At 39.9% G+C, this 22,978-nt stretch overlaps 1 long non-coding RNA gene across 1 annotated transcript; it reads right to left on the bottom strand.

The window, feature by feature from the left end:
* Positions 1-119: 119 nt before the first annotated feature.
* Positions 120-21,401, bottom strand: LOC141370881 (uncharacterized). Its single transcript, XR_012375356.1, has 4 exons — positions 21,207-21,401; positions 17,970-18,007; positions 14,461-14,566; positions 120-2,462 (listed from the first exon to the last, which is right to left on the bottom strand). It is a non-coding gene; the product is annotated as an uncharacterized lncRNA (long non-coding RNA).
* Between the last annotated feature and the right edge of the window lie 1,577 nt (positions 21,402-22,978).

Below are 22,978 nucleotides of genomic sequence, written 5' to 3'. Positions count from 1 at the left end.
TCAAAAAAAATAAAATCTTTGAAAAAAAAAAAAGAAAGTTTGAGGTCAAATGGAAAAAACAACAACAAGCAATCTGTTCCAGATCTGAAGACAGACAAGAAAATATAAAACCCCAAATACCAAGGTAACAAACTTTAGTTTTATTTTGAGATTCTTTTTTACATTGTTTTAAAAACAGCATGTAATAAATACTTGTAAAACAGAACAATATAAGCAAATAGTACAGAAATCTATTAAGTATAAAGTGAAATACTCTCTTCCCTTTCCTTTTCCTCCCATCTCCATTCAAGCCCTTTTTCTGGAATTAGCCACTATTCATTTGGTTTGTGTCCTTTCAGGTATGTTCCACGCATTTCTCAAACACACGTATTATATACATATAATTCTTTTTTTTACACACACATAGGATATTACTGATTCATTCTTCTGAAGCACACTTTTTCCATATGATATAATGTGGTAACTTTTCCATGTCTGTACATGTTTACTTCATCATCTTTGATTGAAATATATTATTCCATAGTACAGAAGCACTATTACTTATTTAACCAGCCCTCTGTTGATGGCATTTAGATCATTTCCACTTTTTCACTGTTACAAACAACACTGCAATTAACATCCTTTAAATTCTGATAATGTTGCAAAATCACTCTCCAAAAAGATTATAACAATTTACCTTCTTAATGACAAATGCAATAAAATCTTTCTGTTGCTTCTGGAAAGCCCTCAATTGATTCCACTTTAAAAGTTCAGGTAATATTGCAAGTTTCAGGTTCAGAATGGGAGCGCTCATTCTCGCTGGGCTTCAGCATTGTCCCGGTGCCTTGCAACATGGAAGCTGGAATCCAGTCCTTGACACTCTCTCAGCCCGGGTTTCTAGCACCTCCCGGCTGCCAGAAGTAAAGACTTGTCCTCAGTGTTCAGGAATCAGGCTTAGCTCATGTGGCCATCAGGGTCTGCAGTACTTCTGCTGCCCCCAGGCCTTTCTCCAGAGATCCAGTGAGTCAGCAAGAGACAGAGACCATCTCTAATTCCCACAGAACAGTCCTTCTGCCTGTCTGACAGGCTTCTGTTCTCCCTGGCTTTCCCCAGCCTGGAATGGAACTCCTCTCTGCCCCTGCTCCCAGGCCTGCTGCCTCTTGCTTGGCCCAGCCTTAGCCCCAACATCTCCACCACTGATGGCCATGGTAAGGGCCTTGAGATGCCCACTGCCCTCTCACTTCTCCACCCGTTGTCTTGGATCAGAATTCACCTCATCCTCTAGAATTGGACAATTTACTGCTTTTTTATCATAGTTGCCCAGGCAACCCTCTGCCAGCCTGCATTCCCCTCCTTCCCACAGCACCAGGGCCTCACCTCACATTTCATTTATTCATTCAACAAATATTTATTATGTGCTATAAACATTTTCTACTAAATTGCACAATTCTGAAATAACTTGCATATACATCAAGCTCTGTATTTCTATTGGAATATGGATGACAGGTTATTGAAATTTTACGAATTTATTACTATAGACTGGATATAGTTCAGTCTTTTTCCCGGAAGAGATGCTTTCCTAGGTAGTTACCACTAGAGTACTATAGTCCATCCCACTGACATGTTATAACAGCCAACATGTATTAAGTACTCACCAAGTGTTGATCTAAGAAGTGAGCATGTGTTATTATGTTAAAAAAAAAATAGTAGGAAGGGAAAAATGAAGGGGGGAGAAATTGGAGGGGCGGACAAACCATGAGAGACTATGGACTCTGAGAAACAAACAGGGTGTTGGAGGGGAGGAGGGTGGGAGGATGGGTTAGCCTGGTGATGGGTATTAAGGAGGGCACGTATTGAATGGAGCACTGGGTGTTATACGCCAACAATGAATCATGGAACACTACATCAAAAACTAATGATGTAATGTATGGTAACTAACATAACACAATAAAACTAAATTTTAAAAAAAAGTGAGCATGTGTTAATTAGTATTCCTCACCAAAACAACGCTATGAAATAAGTACTACTGTCATCCGCACTTCATAGATGAATATCTGAGGCTAACTAAGTCACATATAGAGCCAGTATCCAAACCCAGGCATCTGACATAGAGCCTGCACCCTTAACCACTATGACATTCTGCCTCTCCATAGTGCTTTTCTGCATCAGATCCTTGGACAGAAGCCCAAAAATTCATCAATGGCAGCTCTGGGAAAGCCTGAAAGATGAAGGGACCAGGACCTAAAATGAGAGCAACAGCTCTGGACTCCAGCCAATGGAACGACTTAGCAAGCTGAGTGATCTGCAGGCAGTGGGCACCATTGTCTAGCATGTTCCAGTGATGTGATGAGAGAGATACATGGAAGCCAGTACTGAGGACACAGAGCTGTCAGTTCTGTCCTGCTAATAAGAAATGGCCATTCATTTCTCTTCTTTCAACTCCAGTCTTCTCCAAGCTCCTCTGCATGGTGGTTAAGATGTCACTGTGAGAATTAAGGGCAAGGATTCTGGGGTTAGAGTGTCTGGGTCCATCCAAATCTACGAGTTCATAGGTATGTGACCTTGAGATAAGTTGCAAAACATATCTGTGCCTCAATTTCCTGGTATATAAAATGGTACCAATGAATGTGAACTATTTTAATACCATCCCAAAGGCCGGCTGACCACTTGGAAACAGCTGAGGCATTGAACATAAAGCCACAACAAGACCTGTTCTTGTATAGGTGCTACACAAGGTGCATTCAGAGTGGGGCAAGGTGACAGTAGAACAGCAATCTGAGCAAAAACAGCTATATTAGTTTGCTAGGACTGTAAGATTAAAGCACCACAGACTAGGTAGGTTAAGCAACAGAAACATATTATCTCTCAGTTCTGGAGGCTGGAAGTCCAAGATCAAGGTGTCAGCAGGGTTGGTTCCTTGGGAGAGCTGTGAGGGAAGGATTTATTCCAGGCCTCTCTCATTGGCCTAGATGGCTATGTTCTCCCTTTATTTATCCACATCATCTTCCCTCTGTGTATGTTTCTGTGTTCAAATCCCCCTTTTTGTAAGGACACCATATTTGATTGGGCCCACCTTAATGACCTCATTTTTTTATATTATATGTTTATGTTTATAACTATAAGTAAAATAAGAAAAATATAAAAAAACAGTAAACAACCATTATCTGAAAACTGCTAGTGCGGTCTTGGGAGTTGACAATTTTCTTTTTAGATTTTATTTACATTCAAGTTAGTTAACATATTAGTTTCAGGGATAGAATTTAGTGATTCATCAGTTGCATATAACACCCAGTGCTCATTACATCAAGTGCCCTCCCCCTACCTATCTCCCCTCCAGCAAACCTCAGTTTGTTCCCTATAGTTAAGATTCTCTTATGGTTTGCCTCCCTGTCTGTTTTTATTTTACCTTATTTTTCCTTCTCTTCCCCTATGCTCATCTGTTTTGTTTCTTAAATTCCACATATGAGTGAAAATCATATGGTATTTGTCTTTCTCTGACTTATCTCGCCTAGCATAATTTCTTCAGTTCCATCCACATCATTGCAAATGGCAAGATGTCATTCTTTTTGATGGCTGAGTAATATTCCTCTCTCTCTCTCTCTCTCTCTCTCTCTCTGTGTGTGTGTGTGTGTGTGTGTGTGTGTGTGTGTGTGTGTGTGTACACACCACATCTTCTTTATCCATTCATCAGTCAATGGACATCTGGTTCTTTCCATATGTTGGCTATTGTAGACATTGCTGCTAAAAACATTGCGATGCATGTGTCCCTTCAAATCAGTATTTCTATGAGGCCAGATTTACCTTGATTCCAAAACCAAAGACCCCATTAAAAAGGAGAATTACAGACCAATATCCCTGATGAACATGGATGCAAAAATTCTCAACAATATACTAGCTAATCAGATCCAACAGTACATCAGAAGGATTATTCACCATGACAAGTGGGATTTATTCCCGGGCTGCAGGGGTGGTTCAACATCTGCAAATCAATCAATGTGATACACATTAATAAAAGAAAGGATAAAAACCATATGATCCTCTCAATAGATGCAAAAAAAGCATTTGACAAAATACAACATCCTTTGATAAAAACCCTCAAAAAAGTAGGGCTAGAAGAAACATATCTCAACATCATAAAGGCCATATATAAAAGACCCACAGCTATTATCATCCTCAATGGGGAAAAACTGAGAGCTTTTCCCCGAAGGTCAGGAACACAACAGGGAGGTCCACTCTCACCACTGTTGTTCAACATAGTACTAGAAGTCCTAGCCCCAGCAATCAGACAACTAAAAGAAATAAAAAGCAACCAATCGGCAAGGAAGAAGTCAAACTTTCAGGATTTACAGATGACATGATATTCTATGTAGAAAACCCGAAAGACTTCACCAAAAAATTGCTAGAACTAATACAAGAATTTGGCAAAGTCACAGGATATATCCTATATCCAAATCAATGCCCAGAAGTCTGCTGCATTTCTATACACCAATAATGAAGCAGCAGAAAGAGAAATCAAGGATGGCTGTGTAATATTCCATTGTATATATATATTTATACTGCATCTTCTTTATCCATTCATCTGTAAATGGATATCTGGGCTCTTTCTTTGTTTGGCTATTGTGGACACTGCTGCTATAAACACTGGGGTGCAGGTGCCATTAAAAAAATGCAATCTTGACATTTGCAACGATGTGGATGGAACTAGAGGGTATTATGCTAAGTGAAATAAGTCAATCAGAGAAAGACAATTATCATATGATCTCACTGATATGCGGAATTCAAGAAACAAGGCAGAGGATCATAGGGGAAGAGAGAAAAAAAATGAAACAACATGAAACCAGAGTGGGTGACAAACCATAAGAGACTCTTAATCTTGGGAAACAAACTGAGGGTTGCTGGAGGAGAGGGAGGTGGGGGATAAGGTGGCTGGGTGATGGACATTGGGGAGGGTATGTGTTCTGGTGAGCACTAGGTGTTATGTAAGACTGAGGAATCACAGACCTGTACCCCTGAAACAAATTGTTTTAAAAGGAGCTATAAAAGAGCAAAATAAACCTTAAAAAAAAAAAGAGAGCAAAATCAAGGAATCAATCCCATTTACAATTGCACCAAAAACCGTAAGATACCTAGGAATAAACCTAACCAAAAAGGTAAATGATTTGTACTCTGAAAACTACAGATCATTTATGAAAGAAATTGAGGAAGACACAAAGAAGTGGAAAAACATTCCACGTTCATGGATCGGAAGAACAGAGATTGTTAAAATGTCTATACTACCCAAAGCAATCTACACATTCAATGCAATCCCTATCAAAATAACACCAGCATTTTTCACAGAGCTAGATCAAAGAATTCTAAAATTTGTATGGAACCAGAAAAGACCCCCAAATAGCCAAAGTAATGTTGAAAAAGAAAACCAAAGCCCCGGAGGCATCACAATTCCTGGACTTCAAGCTGTATTACAAAGCTGTCATCATCAAGACAGTATGGTATTGGCACGAAAACAGACACATAGATCAATGGAGCAGAACAGAGAACCCAGAAGTGGAGCTTCAATTATATGGTCAACTAATCTTTGACAAAGCAGGAAAGAATATCCAATGGAAAAAAGACAATCTCTTAATGACCTCATTTTAATTGATTACCCCTGAAATAAGATTACCTCTTCCAAATAAGATCACGTTCTGAGGTACTAAGAGTTAGGACTTCAACATATGAATTTTCAAGTGACATAATTCAACCCGTACAATCACTAGTGAAAAGAGTTACCATTTACTGGGCAACTATCATGTGTCAAACACAAGATAAACTCTGACTCTTAAAAACCCAGAGCAAATCTTAAGGTATCCACCAAGAAAACTGAGATTCAGGGAGTCATAGTGACTTGCCCAAGATTATACAGCTAATCATCAGTGCAGCCAAGATTTGGATCAGGACTGACTCCAAACCCATGCTCTTTTGGTGCCATATAATTATATCCTTTTTAGTTGGTTCCTAACTTGCCAGTGACTTGGGATCATTTCTGTGAAGATACAAGGGCTTATCTAATCTCTGTGGCCCCCTCCGGAACTCCTCTGCACGGAAGGGGGTTGGTTCTGTTCACATACAGATCCACGGGACTCTAGAAAATCAGAGGCTAGCAGAGCAGGAAGAAACTTCTGGTGTCATCCAGTCCATCCCCTCTTTTACAGATAAAGAATGAGCTACTTACACAAGATCACACAGGCAGAGAATAGTCTTGAATCTGCTCTCTACCCAACACTGGCCTTACTGGAAGAAACTGTGAAATTTGCTGGCTAATCTCATTTATTTAGCAAACTGTCTTAACAGATTTGAGCCATTTATATAAAATCATGAGATTAGTCATTCTTAATCAAATAGAGTCTGACACAGTATGAAATAGCCAAGGATAGGTCTGTCATGCAAACATCCTGCAACTTTAATTACCAAATGGTCAGCCCCTCACATTTATCACAAGAAGCATTAAACTTCTTATATAACTTATTTTCTATGCCAATACTTTGAATAGTAAGAAATCAGGAAAAAGGTAATATGTTCTTGTCACAGGAATTATTATACAAAAAAGGAAAAATGCATCAAATTTCCACATCCATTCTCCAGACTGAAAGCATGGTTTTCCTCTGCAATAGCATCCATCTTCCCTCAATCACCAGCTCTAGGGCACCACCACCTGACCAGTATCTGGGGCGAATGTCCTCTGCCATGCGGGCTTCCTCTGTCCCTAAGTACAGCCCGAGTTTCTCAACAACATTAATCAGGCAGAACGTCAGGAGAACTGAGACAGAAACTCGATTGTAGGCCGCTATGACAGGTATGATTCCAGGAAAACAGTTAAAGATCTAGCAGCTCCAGACCCAACTCTGCCTATCAGAAACAGGACAGCCTCAGGCAGATTCCTTTAGCCTTTGAAAACTCAATTTCCTCATCTTTAAAATAAGAGAAATAGTTGTCTGCATCACAGGTTGTGAAGATTAAACAACACGACTGTTAAAATAAACAGCACAACACTTGTGGTGAATATATCATAACGTGTCAACTCGACAAATCACTGTGTTGTACACCTAAAGCTAACATAACCTCGTGTGGCAAGTATACTCAAAAAAATAAATTTAATAAAAATGAATTTAGAAACAAAATGCACAGCACAGTGGGTGGCACATAGTAGGGGCTTAAATACTTTTTTTAATTGAAAGGGTATGGCAAATAATTTTCTTCCATCTAAAACTGATCTGGAGTAATCTGTTCCTTCCCTAATTCATATATAAATGAGGAAGACATTGGGAGTACCACAGGCCCTAACATGACCAATCTCTGTTCTAATGCTGCCACCTGCTGCTGGAGAGCCAGCATCCCATGCTGCTATTTCCAAGGGATGCACTGAAACATGAGGGACCATATGGGGTGCATCTATACCATCCCTCCCCAGCACACTTATCTCCGTTGCCATCGTTCAGATCTGAAACATGGGCATACCTGACTTATCGGGTCCTGGGGTTACAGCCATATTTCCATGACAGGAAGGACTTTTCAGACAGAGGATGACATTTTCCTAGTAGGTCACACATTTCCAGCATTAGAAACATTAGGACAGCCAAGAGCTGACCTGCACCAGAAGTCAAAAAATAGTATGCAGCCTGCAGACACGTTTCACTGAACCTACATAATGCTGGCCCACACTGTGGTTCATAAAATTCAAATTAACCACCAATGCTTAAATATCAGGTTTCACCTTAAAATGTGGATTTTCAGATTACTTTCTCCCTAAATCCCAATCACAAAGACTTGCACAGAATAAGACGGCTACATAGAGTAAGATTGATTTATACCTTCATGTAATAATAATTAGTAACTACCAAGCAAATCATACTTGTTAAAAATAAGGCCAAAAAGAAAATTCACAATAACATAAGTTATAGTCAGTCCAGCTAGATAGGAAGAAAATGCTAATTATCAAGTCTTTGTCAAAAAATGTTGATGGAAAAAAAATGTTGATGGAAAAAATCCACCTTAATAAAAATTTTTCAGTAAAATAAAAATTTTAATTGGAAAAAATAAGTAAATGTGTTGTATAGGAAATTGCTGAAAAATTATATTGGCTTAACTATCTGCCCTCTCTCCAATACCATAGAAAACCCATGCTGATAGCCTAGTATTCTTCTATATATTTCTATATATTTCTCCATATTATAATCTCACATACTCATATTCACATTGGCAAAGCCTTTTCATTCTTTGTCTTATAAAAACCGAATCATATTATATACATTTCCTGGCATCTTGTTTTTCTCATTTAGCAATATATTTAAGGGTGCCTGGGTGGCTCAGTTGGTTAAGTGACTGCCTTCGGCTCAGGTCATGATCCTGGAGTCCCAGTATCAAGTCCCGCATCAGGCTCCCTGCTCAGCAGGGAGGCTGCTTCTCCCTCTGCCCCTCCCCCTGCTCGTGCTCTCTTTCTCTCATTCTCTCTCAAATAAATAAAAATCTTTAATAAAAAATATATATATATTTAAAAGATCCTTTCAACAATGAATCGTGGATCACTACATCAAAAACTGATGTATGGTGACTAACATAATAAAATTTTAAAAAATAATAATAAATAAATAAAAGATCCTTTCAAATCAGAATGGGTTCATTTGTATAAAAAAAAAATCAATGAGGGGTGCCTGGGTGGCTCAGTTGGTGAGCTTCTGACTCTTGATTTTGGCTCAGGTCATGATCTCAGGGTCCTGGGATCCAGCCCCAATTCAGGCTCCCCACTCATCGGGGAGTCTGCTTGTCTCCCTCTCCTTCTGCCCATCCCCCTGCTCAAGCTTTCTCTCTCTCTTAAATAAATAAATCTTTAGGGGAAAAAAGTCAATGAGAGAAATTGCCAGGTTGAAGGAAAGATATATTTTTATTTTTAAAAGGAGTTGCCAGATTACTTTGCAGAAGGACTGAAATAATTCACCTTTCCTTTAGCAAAGTATGCGAGTACCTCTTTCTCTATAACCCACCAGCAGTCATCATTACTCCTTTCCACCAGTCTGGTAGAGGTAAGGATTAATCTCATTATTACTTTAATTTGCATTTCTCTAACTTCTAATGAATTTGGACACCTTTTCATATGTTTGCTGGCAAAAAGCTTTGCTCTTCCACAAAATGCCTGTTTATATGACTTGGCCATTTTTTACTGGGTAGTTTGTCTTTTGCTTCCATTTGTAAGAGTTCTTGGTATATTTTCACTACAAATTATATACCTATCATCTGCATGACAATCATTTTTTTTCCAAATCAGTCATTTGTCTATTGACTCTGCTGATGAACTCTGCCATATAGAAGTGTGGGTTTTTATATAAACAAATATGATTAAACTTCTGGTTAAAGGGGTATTTCCCCAGCATTCCCAATTCTTAGGAAATCTGGGAATGTAGCCTCCCAGATTATCTTGCAAGACATTATTGTATAATTTTTTATATTTAGTCCTTATACTTAATTTTTTTGAATAAACATAAGACAAGGGTCCAAGTTTTTCTTCCAAATAGATAGCCAGTTTTGCCAAGACCATTCATTATAGAATATATCCTTTCCCACTGAGCTAAACTACCAACTTTCTAATGTAGAAGATGCTTATATAGTCCAGGATCTATCTCCAGAATCTTTATTCTGTTTTACTGATCTAGTTACCTATTCTTATGTCAATGTAATATTTAATTTATAGTATGCTCTGACATCTTATAAACCCTCTCTCACTAGTCTTCATATATTTTTCTGAGGCATCTTTGGGCATTGATGCTTCTGTATTCTCCCCACCCCAAACCCACTGGGATCCTAATAAGAATCACATTAACTTTACATATTAATTTTAGAAGAACTGACCATTTTAACTTGTCTTCCCATCCAAAAACATGGTGTTTTTATTTGCTTATATCTTGTTTTATAACCTTCTATAAGACATATAACTCCTAATGATTTATTTGTTCCATATTAAATTTATTCCTATTTTATAATTTTGTTATTAAGCAGTTGCTAACATTTCCATTTGTAGCTCTTTATTTTTGTAGATAAAAACTGCTGATATTAATATATTTATCTCGCATCTAGAAATCTACCCAAGTTACCTTATTAACTCTAAGAAGTTTTTACTATGGCTTCCTGAATTTTTTTTTAAAGATTTTATTTTTTTGAGAGAGAGAGCAGAGTGAAAGAGAGCGGTGAGGGGCAGGGGAGGCAGAGGAAGGGGAAGAAGCAGACTCTCCACTGAGCAGGGAGCCCAATGTGGGGCTCGATCCCAGATCAGGACCTGAGCTGAAGGCACACGCTTAACTGCCTGAGCCACCCAGGTGCCCTGGCTTCCTGGATTTTCCATGCATATAGTCACATGGTCAGAAAAAGAGCTTATTTTTCTCCTCTTTCTCAGTATTTTTTTACCAATTATTTTACTTATTCATTATATTTGCACAAATCTCCAAGACAATGTTAAATAATAATGTTGAGGATAGGCATTTTGTCTAGTTCTTGCTTTGAATTAAACCCAATGGTTTTACTATTTTACCATTTAGGATAATATTTGCTGTTCATTTTGGTAGATAATCTTTATTTGGGGGGAAGTTTTTCTTAGGAATAGTCCCTAATTTAGTCAGATGTCTTTCAAACTGATATATTGATATATTTTTCCCCCTTAATTTATTGATGAATGGATCATGTTGATAGGTTTCCAGTAGTTGTATTCTTGAAATAAACTATACTTGTTTTACTACTCCTAAATACATTATTAGAATCTATTTGTTAATGTTTTATTTAGAAATGTTGCACCTATATTCAAATGTGATCACTGTCTATGACCTAATTATAAACATTTGAACTGTCCTTTTAAAAATGAGAAAAACAATTGTGACTCTGTCTGGGCCTGTTGTCTTCTTCAATCATAGCCTTTTAATCACCTTTCCAACATGTTGTACAGTAACTAGTACATTCATATTTTCCACATCAGCTTATTCCCTTGGGGGATTATATTTTAGGGGGAAATCAACCCTTTTTTTCTCTGTTTTCAAACATACTGCCATAGAGGTACATGTAGTATTCCTTACAATTAGTTTAATCTCTGTCATTTCAATCTTATATACTTTCTGTTCTCCCTGTTTTTTCTTTAATCATAGAACCAGGGTTTGAACTCTAGTCTTTCTATTTCCAGCCCCAGGGCTCATGACCTTGTTCCATACTATATGCCCTTAAGGTTAATTTAGGCTGAATCCATAAATGTAAATCATTTTGACTGATTCGATCAAAGAGATTAGTCAACTGCAGAAATCAGATTTTTTATGAAGTTTACATTATCCTAATTTTTCCTTAAAATAGCTATCTTGGCACAAATAGAATCAGCAATAATATATTCATGCTTTGCAAAATCTTGGGAGAATGTGAATTGTCTTCAATTAGCAAGCAGACCTCTTGTTTTCCTTCATTCTAAAATTGGTTTTTAACCAGCACCAATAATTTCCATGGAAGAAAGCAAAATCCTCTTTATCTAAGACTATAAATGTTACTTAATTCTTGAAAATGGTACTCAAACTAACATGAGATTTCTTTCAGTTTAATAAAATACTACCTAATTAGGAAGAAGCTTTACTATTATCTCTAGGGATATATTAATATCATTAAAAAGAACATATGGTTGAGAAAGTTGTATGTACATTTACAATTTTGTTCCCTTCTGAATATGAAACACTATTTAATTAAGATTATTACTATCTTTAAAGCTTTTTCTCAAAGGAAATGTTCTTCATTCTAAGCTACATATCTTCTTTTCAAAAAAAAATTTTTTTTAAGAAATCCTGAAATTCTACAGATAGATACACTCTGGTTGTATCCAAAGGAGGACTCCCTTCCTCCCTCCCTCATTATATTTCTATAGTACAATATCAATTAGGGCCGCTTGCATGTGTTCCTTTCTTTCTCTCTTGATGACAATTTCTTAACAACTGTTTTTTTCATGAGAAAACTGGAGAGATAAACCAATTCTCCATATAATTCAGGCAAAAACAAAAGAAAAGAGCATAGGGCCTGGCAGAAGGGTACAGAAAAGACCATCCTCTGGACTTAGATATAGACTCAGACTATTATTCATCCATCCATCTTGCTTTCTCCTCATTTTAAACATCTTCTCTGCCCTCATGGTCAGTATACTTCAATTTGTCCCATGTTCCTCTGTTTTACTTCCATCTTAGAATTCCACTTTCTTATTTTCTTGCTGTCTGTATAATCTGATCTGTGCCTAAACGATTCTTCCATCTACCTTCCCTGTTCTGAGTTTAATTGCATCCCAACAAAATTCATATGTTGAGGTCCTAACCCCAGTACCTCAGTATGTGACATTATTTGGAAATTTGGAAATAGAGTCACTGCAGATAAAATTAGTTAAGATGAAGTCATACTGGAGTAGGGAGGGCCCCCAATCCAATATGACTGGTGTCCTTATTACGAAGAGGAAATTTGGCACAGACATACATACAAGGAGAGTGCCATGTGATTTACAAAGGCAGGGATCGGAACATGCCAAGGAATGCCAAGATGGCCAGCAAACCACCATAAGCTAGGGGAGAGGCATGGAACATATTCATCCTCATACTCTCTGAAGGAACCAACTCTGCTGACACCTTGATCTCGGACTCCTAGCCTCCAGAAGTGTGAGACAATACCTGCCTGTTGTTTAAATCACCCAATCCGTGGTACTTTGTTATGGAAGCCCTAACAAACTAACATATTCCCCAAATGTAATGGTATTTGATCTACACTCATCCACATTAACTTATCACTTTAACTGATAATGGTGGTCACCACAACCTTGTAAAGTTCTCTCCTAACACTGCAAAACCATAGTCTGTTGATCCTCTTCGGTTGATTTTTCTCATCTTCTTCTCTGATTTCTCTTCCTCCAACCCTCCAAAATGTCAGTACCCCCAAGTTTCTGTCCACAGTGATTTCTATTATTACTGGTAATATATTTTTTGAAATAATCCGCTTTTATATTGAGCATATGCCAGGCGCCATCCTAAATATTTTACATATACCATCTTACTGAATCCTCACATCTACTCTGAGAAAAATGCTATTTTCTCTCTCATTTTGTAGATGAGGAAACTGAGGCTTAGAGAGGCTCGGTAACTTGCCCACAGCCACAAACAGTATGGGGCAGAGCTGAAATTCAAACTCAGGCCTGTCTGACTCCTGAACACAGACTCACTCCCATATTGCCCCTCACTCTTTCTCCACAGAGAACAGATCTCTCCCTACCTGTCCTCTGAAACCTTACAGAATTCTGCGGCTTGGTTTTCTTTCCAATGCAAATGAGCCTGTATTCTGTATCTCCAGAGCCATTTCCCCTCCCATACTCCCAAGTCTGAATTTCCACCTTGAACTCCTCTTGTCCAAAACTGAACCCCTCCCATATCCCTCCAAATATGCTTCGCCTTCTGCACCCCCCGTTGATTCCACAATCTCCTCTGCTACCCATGCTTAGAAACATGATAGCATTTTTTATTCTCTCTGCCCCTGGCCCCTTTTTATAATCAGTTTATAGTCCAGTTGTGTTCATTCTACTCCAGAACTAAGTTGCCCACTTGTAGTAATGCTACACTCTTCGAAGCCCCTTTCCTGCCTGAACCAGCCCCCAAATCGCCTCTGAACTCGCTTTATTGTCTATTTCTAGTCATCTTGAATCATTACCACTTCCCACCCTCTGTTCCAGTGATTGGTCTACATGTCTTATATCCCCCACCAAACTATGAGCTCCTACAGGGTAGGAACTGTGATTTGTCTCAGAATTTGCCACAGCGCTTACACACTACATAGCATATGTTAGGTGCTTAGCAGGTAGTGACTGGCTTACTTTGTAAAGTCTCTAAGTAAATTAATGTATTAGCCAAAGTGACTATTAAACCATTTGAAATCCACAGAGCTCAGGGCAGCAAAACCTTGAAAGTAGACTCAAATCACCAAAATCACCAGGAGACCTGATTCACCTGAGTCCCATTCTCATCCTGTCAAAGGTTGTCATTATGCACAGCAATCCTGCTTTTTTGTTCCTGTGGAACACTCCAGGCTACACCATCCACTGGCACCAAAGCCCTTTTCTCATCACTCCCACCACACCCTGAAAGGTCAGAATATGTCATTATCCTTCATGTTTCAGTCTACGAGATGCTGGGTAGGTGCCTAAACCCCTCTGCAGTGATAGTAACTCTTGCCAAAGTACTTTGAACTTGGCAGGTCCCATCCACCCTGTTATTATGAGCATTCCCATGCCCAGAGGCCACCACTAGGAGGCTCCAGCATGTCCCTGAAGCCAGGCCGTTCAGCAAGTCTCTGGGAATGATTGGAGGCAAAGCTTCAAAGTCCTCATTCCAATCTCCAGATAGGGGAATGCAATCAGGGCATCATTGCAGCAGTGCTCCAGATCGGGCAATCCCAATGACCACTCACCTGAGTATATAGCCAGAGGGTGTCCCAGGGCCTGATGAGGAACAGGTGTTTATCTTGTCCTTGCATATTGAAGATTCCTTGTGGCAGTTATGTGGATGGCCCCTGCCTGCAAAACAAAAGAGAAGGATAAGACCTAATCATCTCACAAAGGGAAGAGGGGCTTTGAAGAGTGTAGCATTACTTTTTTTGGGGGGGGCGCTGGTCAACTAACTATGCATAGAGTGTCTTGATGCTACTGTTCACAGTGTTTATGGCACAAACACACATAACCAAGTACCCCCTTCTAAAATGCTCTACACTGATTGCAGCCATTGAATTTTTACATATATCAAAGGGATCAAAGATTCCTTTGTGTATAAGTAGAAATCCAGACATACGAAGTATTTCGATCTTGGAATGACTGTAAAGAAAAAGGCAAGATCTACAAGTTTATTTCTTTCACCAGCTTGATTTCAAATGAGGTATGACAACTAAAGTCATTTGCCAATTATTGTAAATTAATAGTTAGCATAACCAGAGAGTTGCTTCTAAATTGTATGAAGAACCAAAAACATCTGGCAAGTAATATATTCTACAAATTGAAAATACTTAAGTCAGTTTTCAGTAAGCTCAGACAAGGAACATTTGCACACGCCTCTAAATTGTCTCAGCATTTATACATGCAAACTGAGAAAAATATTGTATATTGTGGGAAACATAAAAACAGTATTTTAAAAGTACAAATAACCTTTCAACGGTTGCACCATATACTATGATGTCATATCTATTCTCACACTGGTCAAAAGTATCTATAAAATATTATATAGCGTGACTTTATTACAACACAGGAACAACGTACAAATAATATTTAAGATCCCGAGTTCCCAAATAATAAGCTTTGAACCTTAAAAATAGTATTTGGAGTAATATAAATTTTACTGCTTAAACAATAGCAAAAAAGACTAGGTGATGTAATTGGGAATTTAAGCAGTCACCTATTTGCACAAAAGTACTCATATTTCTATACTGAGTGTTTTCGAATAAGCACAGTTTTAATTTAATAGCTAAGGATCAAACTCTAGGTTTTGTTTAAATAAGTATTTCTCATATGGTAAGGAAACCTAAACACAGGCTGTTTACAAGACATCAAAACTTCTGGGGGAAAAAATTAAAATATGGTCACTTTTACATTTGCCAAAAATCCCTCTTTATAAACCGTCAGTGACCAAATTTTTTACTATTCAGCTGTTTCCTATAAATATAGTTCCACTGAGGATATCTATATTTTTTTTAAACTTTTTTTTCTGGAAAGGTGCACAACTAACACTACTATTTCGTATTCTTACTCAAAATGGAGGTCAAATAACTTGCTTTATGTATTTGTTGGTAACTCGATGTTAACATCCCAAGAAATTACTGTTGCCCCACTTCTCCAGCCTATTTTCTTCAATTTACAGCAATAAAAAAATGCTAAAATTCAAATTCACGTATGTATGTATGTGTGCACGTGTGTGTATCATGCTAAAATTTTTTCTTTTTTTTATTCTTTTTTGAGAGAGAGAGAGAGATAGCAGGCAGGAAGGGGCAGAGGGAAAGGGAGAGAGAATCTTAAGCAGGCATCAGGCTCCACACCCAGCACAGAGCTGACTCACAGCTTGATCTAATGACCCTGAGATTATGATCTGAGCCAAAATCAAGAATCAGAGACTTAACGGACTGAGCCACCCAGCCACCCCTAGATTTTTAATTTTCTTAATAAAAAAAAGAACACCGAAACATAAAAACAAAAAAACTCTGCTTTAAATTTGGATTTGCTCATATTCCTGAACAATTTCTAGGCTTAAACTTTTGTCTTAGTTATTTTCACTAACAGCTTTCTAGGAATGTTTGTATCATGGTCACTTTTAAGAAAAATGATTAATTCCATCTTGCCATTAAGTCATTATACCTGAGTCTTCATGATTACTTTCTATAAGGCCCACGGTCTCCAAAACATTTTTAGGAGTCCTGCATACTCCATCACAAGCATCCAACATGTTACAAAATACACTCAGCCCCTTTTAACCAAGTCCTGCTTCCTCCAGTCCAACTCGAATCCAGAGGCTTTCCTCCAAATCTACTTTCTTTCTGAAGAGCAAGGAAGCAGCTATGGCTGAAGAACGCAAGAAATCTGACTGGACCCCTCTTGGGTGCCCACATGACTTCTGATTCTCTTAGAGGATCTTAAGTTGCTCTGAGTGAGGTGGCTGCACTCTTGAACTTTTCTCCACTTAAAGATCTCTGCTAAACTTCTGCAGAATCACAAAATGGTGACTCCCTTCCCTACTTCTGCCTTCCCTACTTCCGTCCCTAAAACGTTTGGGACTTGCTAAAGACAAATAACTGCAGTGACTACTATGATAACTGGGGAAAAGTCTCAATTAAAAAAAAAAAAAGACTTCTGGGGAGCCCGGGTGGCTCAGTCAATTAAGCGTCTGCCCTCGGCTCAGGTCATGATCCCAGGGTCCTGGGATCGAGCCCTGTGTCGGGCTCCCTGCTCCGTGGGGAGCCTGCTTCCCCCTCTCACTCTCCCCCTGCTTGTGTTCCCTCTCTGGCTGTCTCTGTCAAATAAATAAATAAAATCTTTAAAAAAAAAAAAAAAGTCTTCTGAGTCAGAAATATCTCTTGACTATGATCAAAACTATTGCCTATTTTTCTAGTGCTTGCTGTGGCCGTTTGAGAAACCTGCTTATCTTTCAGACTCTCCACCCAAAATTCATCTTCTGAGTTACATGTTTTCATTCCAGCACAGATGGACTGGATGACAAAGGAAGCTCTATGCTATGAGGACAGCTGTTTATTTCAGGGATGGCAACTCCTAATACAAGGCCAACAATGATTGCCTTTGTGTGCCCTTTTCTGTTTTTCGGAATCTGCTAGGATCCTATCATCAAAATAGTAGGAAGCAGTTTTAAGATCTTCATTGCAATTCTCTCTAGAAGTACTAGCTATCTGGTGTTTGCTGTGTTCATCTTGACAAGCACACATATATACTTACACAACTCTCCTGGTCTCATCTTGATTTACTTTCCTGGGGAGAGAGAAGGTTTCTGTAAAATCTTTTATAAGTTATGTCTGACAATGGGTCTTGCCAAAGACTTTTTAGATGTGTTTTTGTCTTCTTTCCTTTTTGTCAATAATTGACAAGAATGAAGATGAAAGAGAAAAGGCTTGATCCCGATAAGTGTCGTCTTTGGTTGACTTGATATTGCCTACACCCTTTTGTCATGTTTAGAATGTTTGTTTTTAGGAATTTTATTCTTTCTATAAGACAAGGTATGAAAATACATGAGATGTTTTTCAAAATACTCCAAAATGATGTGTTCTGAATTTTCCTTTATAACCATCAGAGTTTTCAAACTGGTGCTCATCTGGTTACAACTGATGATACTTAAGACATACAAGAGTAAGCTCAATTCCTCCACATAATAAACATTTAAGTCATCACTATCTGCACACAAACCAACACTAGGTGTTATCTATGGTCATACCTCAAGAAGGTTCATTGGAGAAGGGAAGATATAGGTCCCTGAAAAGAAAAAAATTAAGCCACTATATGAGCAAGTCCATAATAGGTGGTAAGACCGAAGATGGTTATATCTAAGAGTAACTATGCAATAAATATTCTTTTAGTAATATTACAGGTAGTACATATTACAATGCTTTGATTTCAATACAAGTAGTATTGGATATGTTTAGCAACACTGTAAGATAATTCAGTGACTTGATGTACTTTAGGTAGAAATGATTACTTTCCTGAGCATGTGCTCCCTAAACAAAGTACAGGTTGTGAACTGATTTTTAAGCAGAAAAAAAAAGTTTGTTTCCAACTTGCCAATTTAGTGAAGTTTAAAGAGGAGAATATTTCTGTTTGATAAACTGTATCAAAGAGGTATGTGATGTTTTGAGTAAGAAAGCAGAGGATCAAAGATGAAACTTCAACTGGGGATCACGCATCTAGAAGAAACATCATTTTAAAACCAGACACATCAAATCACCAAAAATTAAAGATGCCAATTTACAATAGCAGCTGTATTCATCTAATAACATGTCATAAAACCAACAGAGCCATGTTCTGCTGGAAGGTACTAGCAAATATCTACATAAAGTCCCCCCTAAGACTAGCATATTATCTAGAATAGTAATTTACACTTGTACGCCGTTTCTGCTTTCAAAATGTTTTCACATCCCATATCAACAATTTAATGAAAAAGGATGTTATGTGATGTGCCGTATACAGCTGTAATGTAAACTAGGAGGGAAAACATCTGGACCACTAGGCAGTGGTTGCAGGCACGATAGCTTTGTCTTTTGTACATTGTATTATGTGAAGATAAACTCCAGACTATGAAGCTGGGCTCCAATCAAAACAAAAACAAGTAAGGCTGACAAAACCACCTAAAAGCCACGGCAAGAGAAGCACACTGGGTATGTGAATCAAACACCTACCTACAGACCTACACAACAACAGGGAAGGAACAAAAATAGAACGCAGGTCTAGATTCCACTGGTTAATTTAAACTGCTCGTCATTTCATCTTTAAATCTGCCACTTTGACTGATCAGGGTTGGCAACAAGGAAATAGAGTATGGTTTACAGAAAGGGCCTAGTAGGAAAGAGAGAAAAAGCTATGCACCAGTATACTCACTAACCACATGGCACTTCTCCAAAGCTAAACATAATGACCCCAGAAAACAAAACTGTGAAGTGGCTAGGGCAGTCTTCCTTTAGGAGTGCCCCCTTTCTTGGGCTATTTCTCACCTTGTCTACTACCTCCCTATTACAATTTATCAGTCCCCCCACCTGACAGTCATACTCCCCAACCCTCCACTCTCCAGCCTTGGAAACAAGAAAAAAGCTTCAGTGTGAGTGGGATGAGGTCAGATATTCTTAACCAAAATTTAACATATAATATCAGATGTCTGGAAGTGACCTTAGAAGTCTCTTTTCCTTAATTTTTCACCCTCTGCATCAATTCTCCTATAATAATCTCCACACATGGAATCCAGTCCGAGTAAACACCTCCCCTGATTGTAAATCAAGGCTTCCTGGGGAGAGCCCATTCCATTTCTGGACTGTTCTAACCATTAAGAGGTTTTCAGTCATACTAAACAAAATTAGCTCCCTACAGTTTCTCCTCACTTGAGAAATATAAAACAAGTCCTTCTCTTCCTGGCAGCCCTTCACTTTATTTGAAGACATCTGTCACCTCCCCCACTGAGTACCATGTCCCTGCAGTTCAAATATGCCCAACTGCTCTTCATATGACATGATTTATAGACTCCTAACCATGTTACCCAACCTCTCTTGGACATGCTGCCGTTCAACAAAGTCCCTCTTCGAAAGTATGGAAGACAATATTGCGGGGAGTCCCTCTTGCCCAGAATGAAAGAAAATATTGTAGGAATGGCCTAAATATGGAATGAAAGCCTTTATCTGCCATTAAAATAACTGCAGGCACCAAGGATAGAATGAACAAGAAAAGGGTTTCTATTATTATCAGACTGGGGGGTGGGTGGCAGGAAGGTGGGAAAGAGAGTTCGCCATGCTTTTCATTCTGTGATTTGGGAATTAGATGTTACCACACCAACGAGAAGCAGCTGTGTGCAGTGCTCTCTGCTAGGGATTTTTGGAAAAACAAATGAAGAAGATACAGCCCTGAAAGAATCCCACAAACCCAGCTTCTGCCCCTTATCCCCTCCTCTTCATGCAAATCACAATCACACAGGTCTTTTTGATGAGGCAGGCTTGAATTACTCATCCATGTCAGAGCACCTGGTTGGGGCTAAAGACCCTTGCAGAAAGATGAGCTTGACTTGACCCCACTGAAAAGGTGTTAACGTCTGTTCCCTTGGACCACAGAAGTATTTAATATGCTTGCATCACTGGTCCCACTGACACTCTCATCACACCAGCCTAGCTCTTGTACACTGTACCCGCTCATCCCGGTCTGAGAGCTCTCCCCTCTTCTCAAAACACAGCCTTCTCCTCCTTCGTCGGCCCAGATCCCCTGATACTACACATGTATTATTCATTCTCCCTGACCCTGAGGTGGACTCCCCCAGTTCCCGCAGACTGGCAGGTCCTGAGCACAGGGCTTGTCTACCTATCAGAGTCCCCAACACCTTGCGTTCTCTTTGCCCTCGTCACTGTTCGCAGCCACCAGTAAGGACCCACATACTGAGGCTGTTCAGCTATACCAGACTTTTATAGAATCCAGAACTGAAAGCCCTGGAGCTCATTCGTTCTACAGCTGACAAAATGAGGGAAGCCCAGAAAGTTAACTGACCCCTTTGAGGTAACAGAGGGACCCTCGTGATAGCGTGTATACTATCTTGATTTTCCGGCTCAGGGCTCCTTCCGAGGGAGGTCGTTTTTAAAATCTAAACACTTCCTGTTAATTTGAAGAATCAGCCTGGAAGTGGATGTGACTCTAGCTCGTCCTCTTAATATTTTAAGAAAGAAGTCTGAAAACTCAACGCCCACCACACTGTACAAAAGATAATGTCGCCTCGGCGCTAACTGCCTATCAAAGAGCTGGTCAGAGCGCTGGTCTCCCAGTTCCTCCGGCAGAGGGCGAGGATTCGAAGCGCAGAACTTGGCTGTCCTGGATTTTCGCTCCTGAAGGCCTTCCCACCGCCCGGGCTCACAAGCCCCAGCACCAGGCCGAAGAGAGGGGTGGGGCAAAGCTGCAGCGACACGGGCGGCCAGGCCCCGCCCCCGCTTACCCGGCCGGGCCTTCCCCGGAAGAGGGGGAGCTCTCGCTCCCGAGTGATCCGCGGGGTTCGGACTCCACCCGCGGCGCGCGCGGGGACCCGCAGGCGGCCTGGGCTCCGTGCCTTCTGCCCCGCGGAGGAAGCGGACCTGGGCAGCAGCCCACGCCGGCGGAGGCTGAGCGGGAGCCGGGAGCCCGAGAGGCCCGCGCCGCGTCCCGCAGCACGCTCCGGGCCACGCCCCCAGGCCCCCGCCTGCGCGCGCGCCCGCCCTGTTCCCTCCTCACTCGGCCATCGGGTTCTTCCACCCTTCCGCGCCTACCCCCTTCCTCCCAGGCCGTGTGCCTCTCCCTCCCCGCACCGCCCCGCACTCCTCAGGGACTGCGCACTTCCGCCCTCCGCTCCCGCTTCCAGGCCCCGCCCAGAGGGGCGCGGAGACCCCACCGTTAGGGCAGTACCCACTGGCAAGTCAGATTCCGTCCTAGATGCTCTCGGTTTGAGCCCCCATGCGGTAAGCATTCGTACCACCCAAGAGTGGACAATTAAATGTAATAATATGAGCTAACAGAGAACGTAGTAAGTGCCAGGATCTGTTCCAAGTAAGTTACCAGTATTGTGCCCATTTTACAAATTGGAAGACTGAGGTACAGGTTGATTAAAAAGTTTAAGACTGATGGATAAATGGGAAAGTGGCATATCCATACAATGGAATATTACTGAGCAGTAAAAAGGAGCCAACTGCTGATATGTTCCAGAACATGGATGAATCCCAAAAACATCGTGCTAAGAGAAAGAACCCAGACACAAAAGAAAACACAATAATTCCATGCACATGAAATTCTAGACAAGGCAAATCAATAGCGACAATAAGCAGACCAGTGGTTGCCTGGGCCAGAGATGGGGCAGGAAGGAACTTTTGGGGATGATGGATATGTTACAAAACTTTATTGTGATGGTGGTTGTACAGCTATGTACACTTACCCAAATGTATCAAGCTGTACGCTTCAAATGGGTGGTCTTTGTGGTATGTAAAATGTACCTCAAAACACTGCAAAAAAAAAAGAGAAAAAGAAGAAAGAGGGACAAAAAAAGAACTCTGGATAACACCAAGGATAGAGAGGAAACAGGAAAGGTGGAGAAAAGTAGGAGAGATGTGAGAAGAAAGAGAGATGGCCCCGAAGCCAAGTGGAGAGACTAGTGCCTGGTGCATTGTGGATGCCAAATAAATTCTTGTTGAATGACTAAATGAGCAGCATCTAGAGGGAGGAAGTGGTCAACATGCCACAGAGAGGTTGTTGACAGTGAGATCTCTAAAGAGGCCCCTGAGGGTTGAGCTAGAACCAGAGAGAGCAGCCTTGGTTTTTTCCTGCATCAGTGTTCTGAAAAGACTCCAGGGAGAGAGATGGAGGAGTATGGAATGCTATCAGCAGACCACCTGTTCTAAATACAGTTCAGTTAATCATAATGCAGTTGTAAACAAAACTAATGAAATATTGGGCTCATTTGTGATTCTCCTCTTTATAAAATCCATTGTTTTAAAATTATTAAAAGTACTTATTTTTAATTGGGTTCAATTATATGAAAACATTTTACAGTATTTTTAATGCTGCTTGGCCAGTGGCTTGAAAAGGTAGTTAATGATGATCTGTCCCATGTTCTGAACGTTGAACTTTTGAAATACAGACTCCAGGCTTTAGAAGAGTGAGAATCATAGAAGATGTGTCCCCTGCAGTGTGAATTTTCTGACAATGGTTTACACATGTATGATTAGCAGTGTGTTGTGGTAT

This window comes from Callorhinus ursinus, unplaced genomic scaffold, assembly GCF_003265705.2.
Source record: "Callorhinus ursinus isolate GAN/ISIS: 27379988/994484 unplaced genomic scaffold, GSC_fseal_2.0 scaffold49, whole genome shotgun sequence".
In the NCBI taxonomy this organism is placed as follows: Eukaryota; Metazoa; Chordata; class Mammalia; order Carnivora; family Otariidae; genus Callorhinus; species Callorhinus ursinus.
The sequence above is the reverse complement of the archived record's forward strand: the minus strand, read 5'-3'. Positions and strand labels throughout refer to the sequence as shown.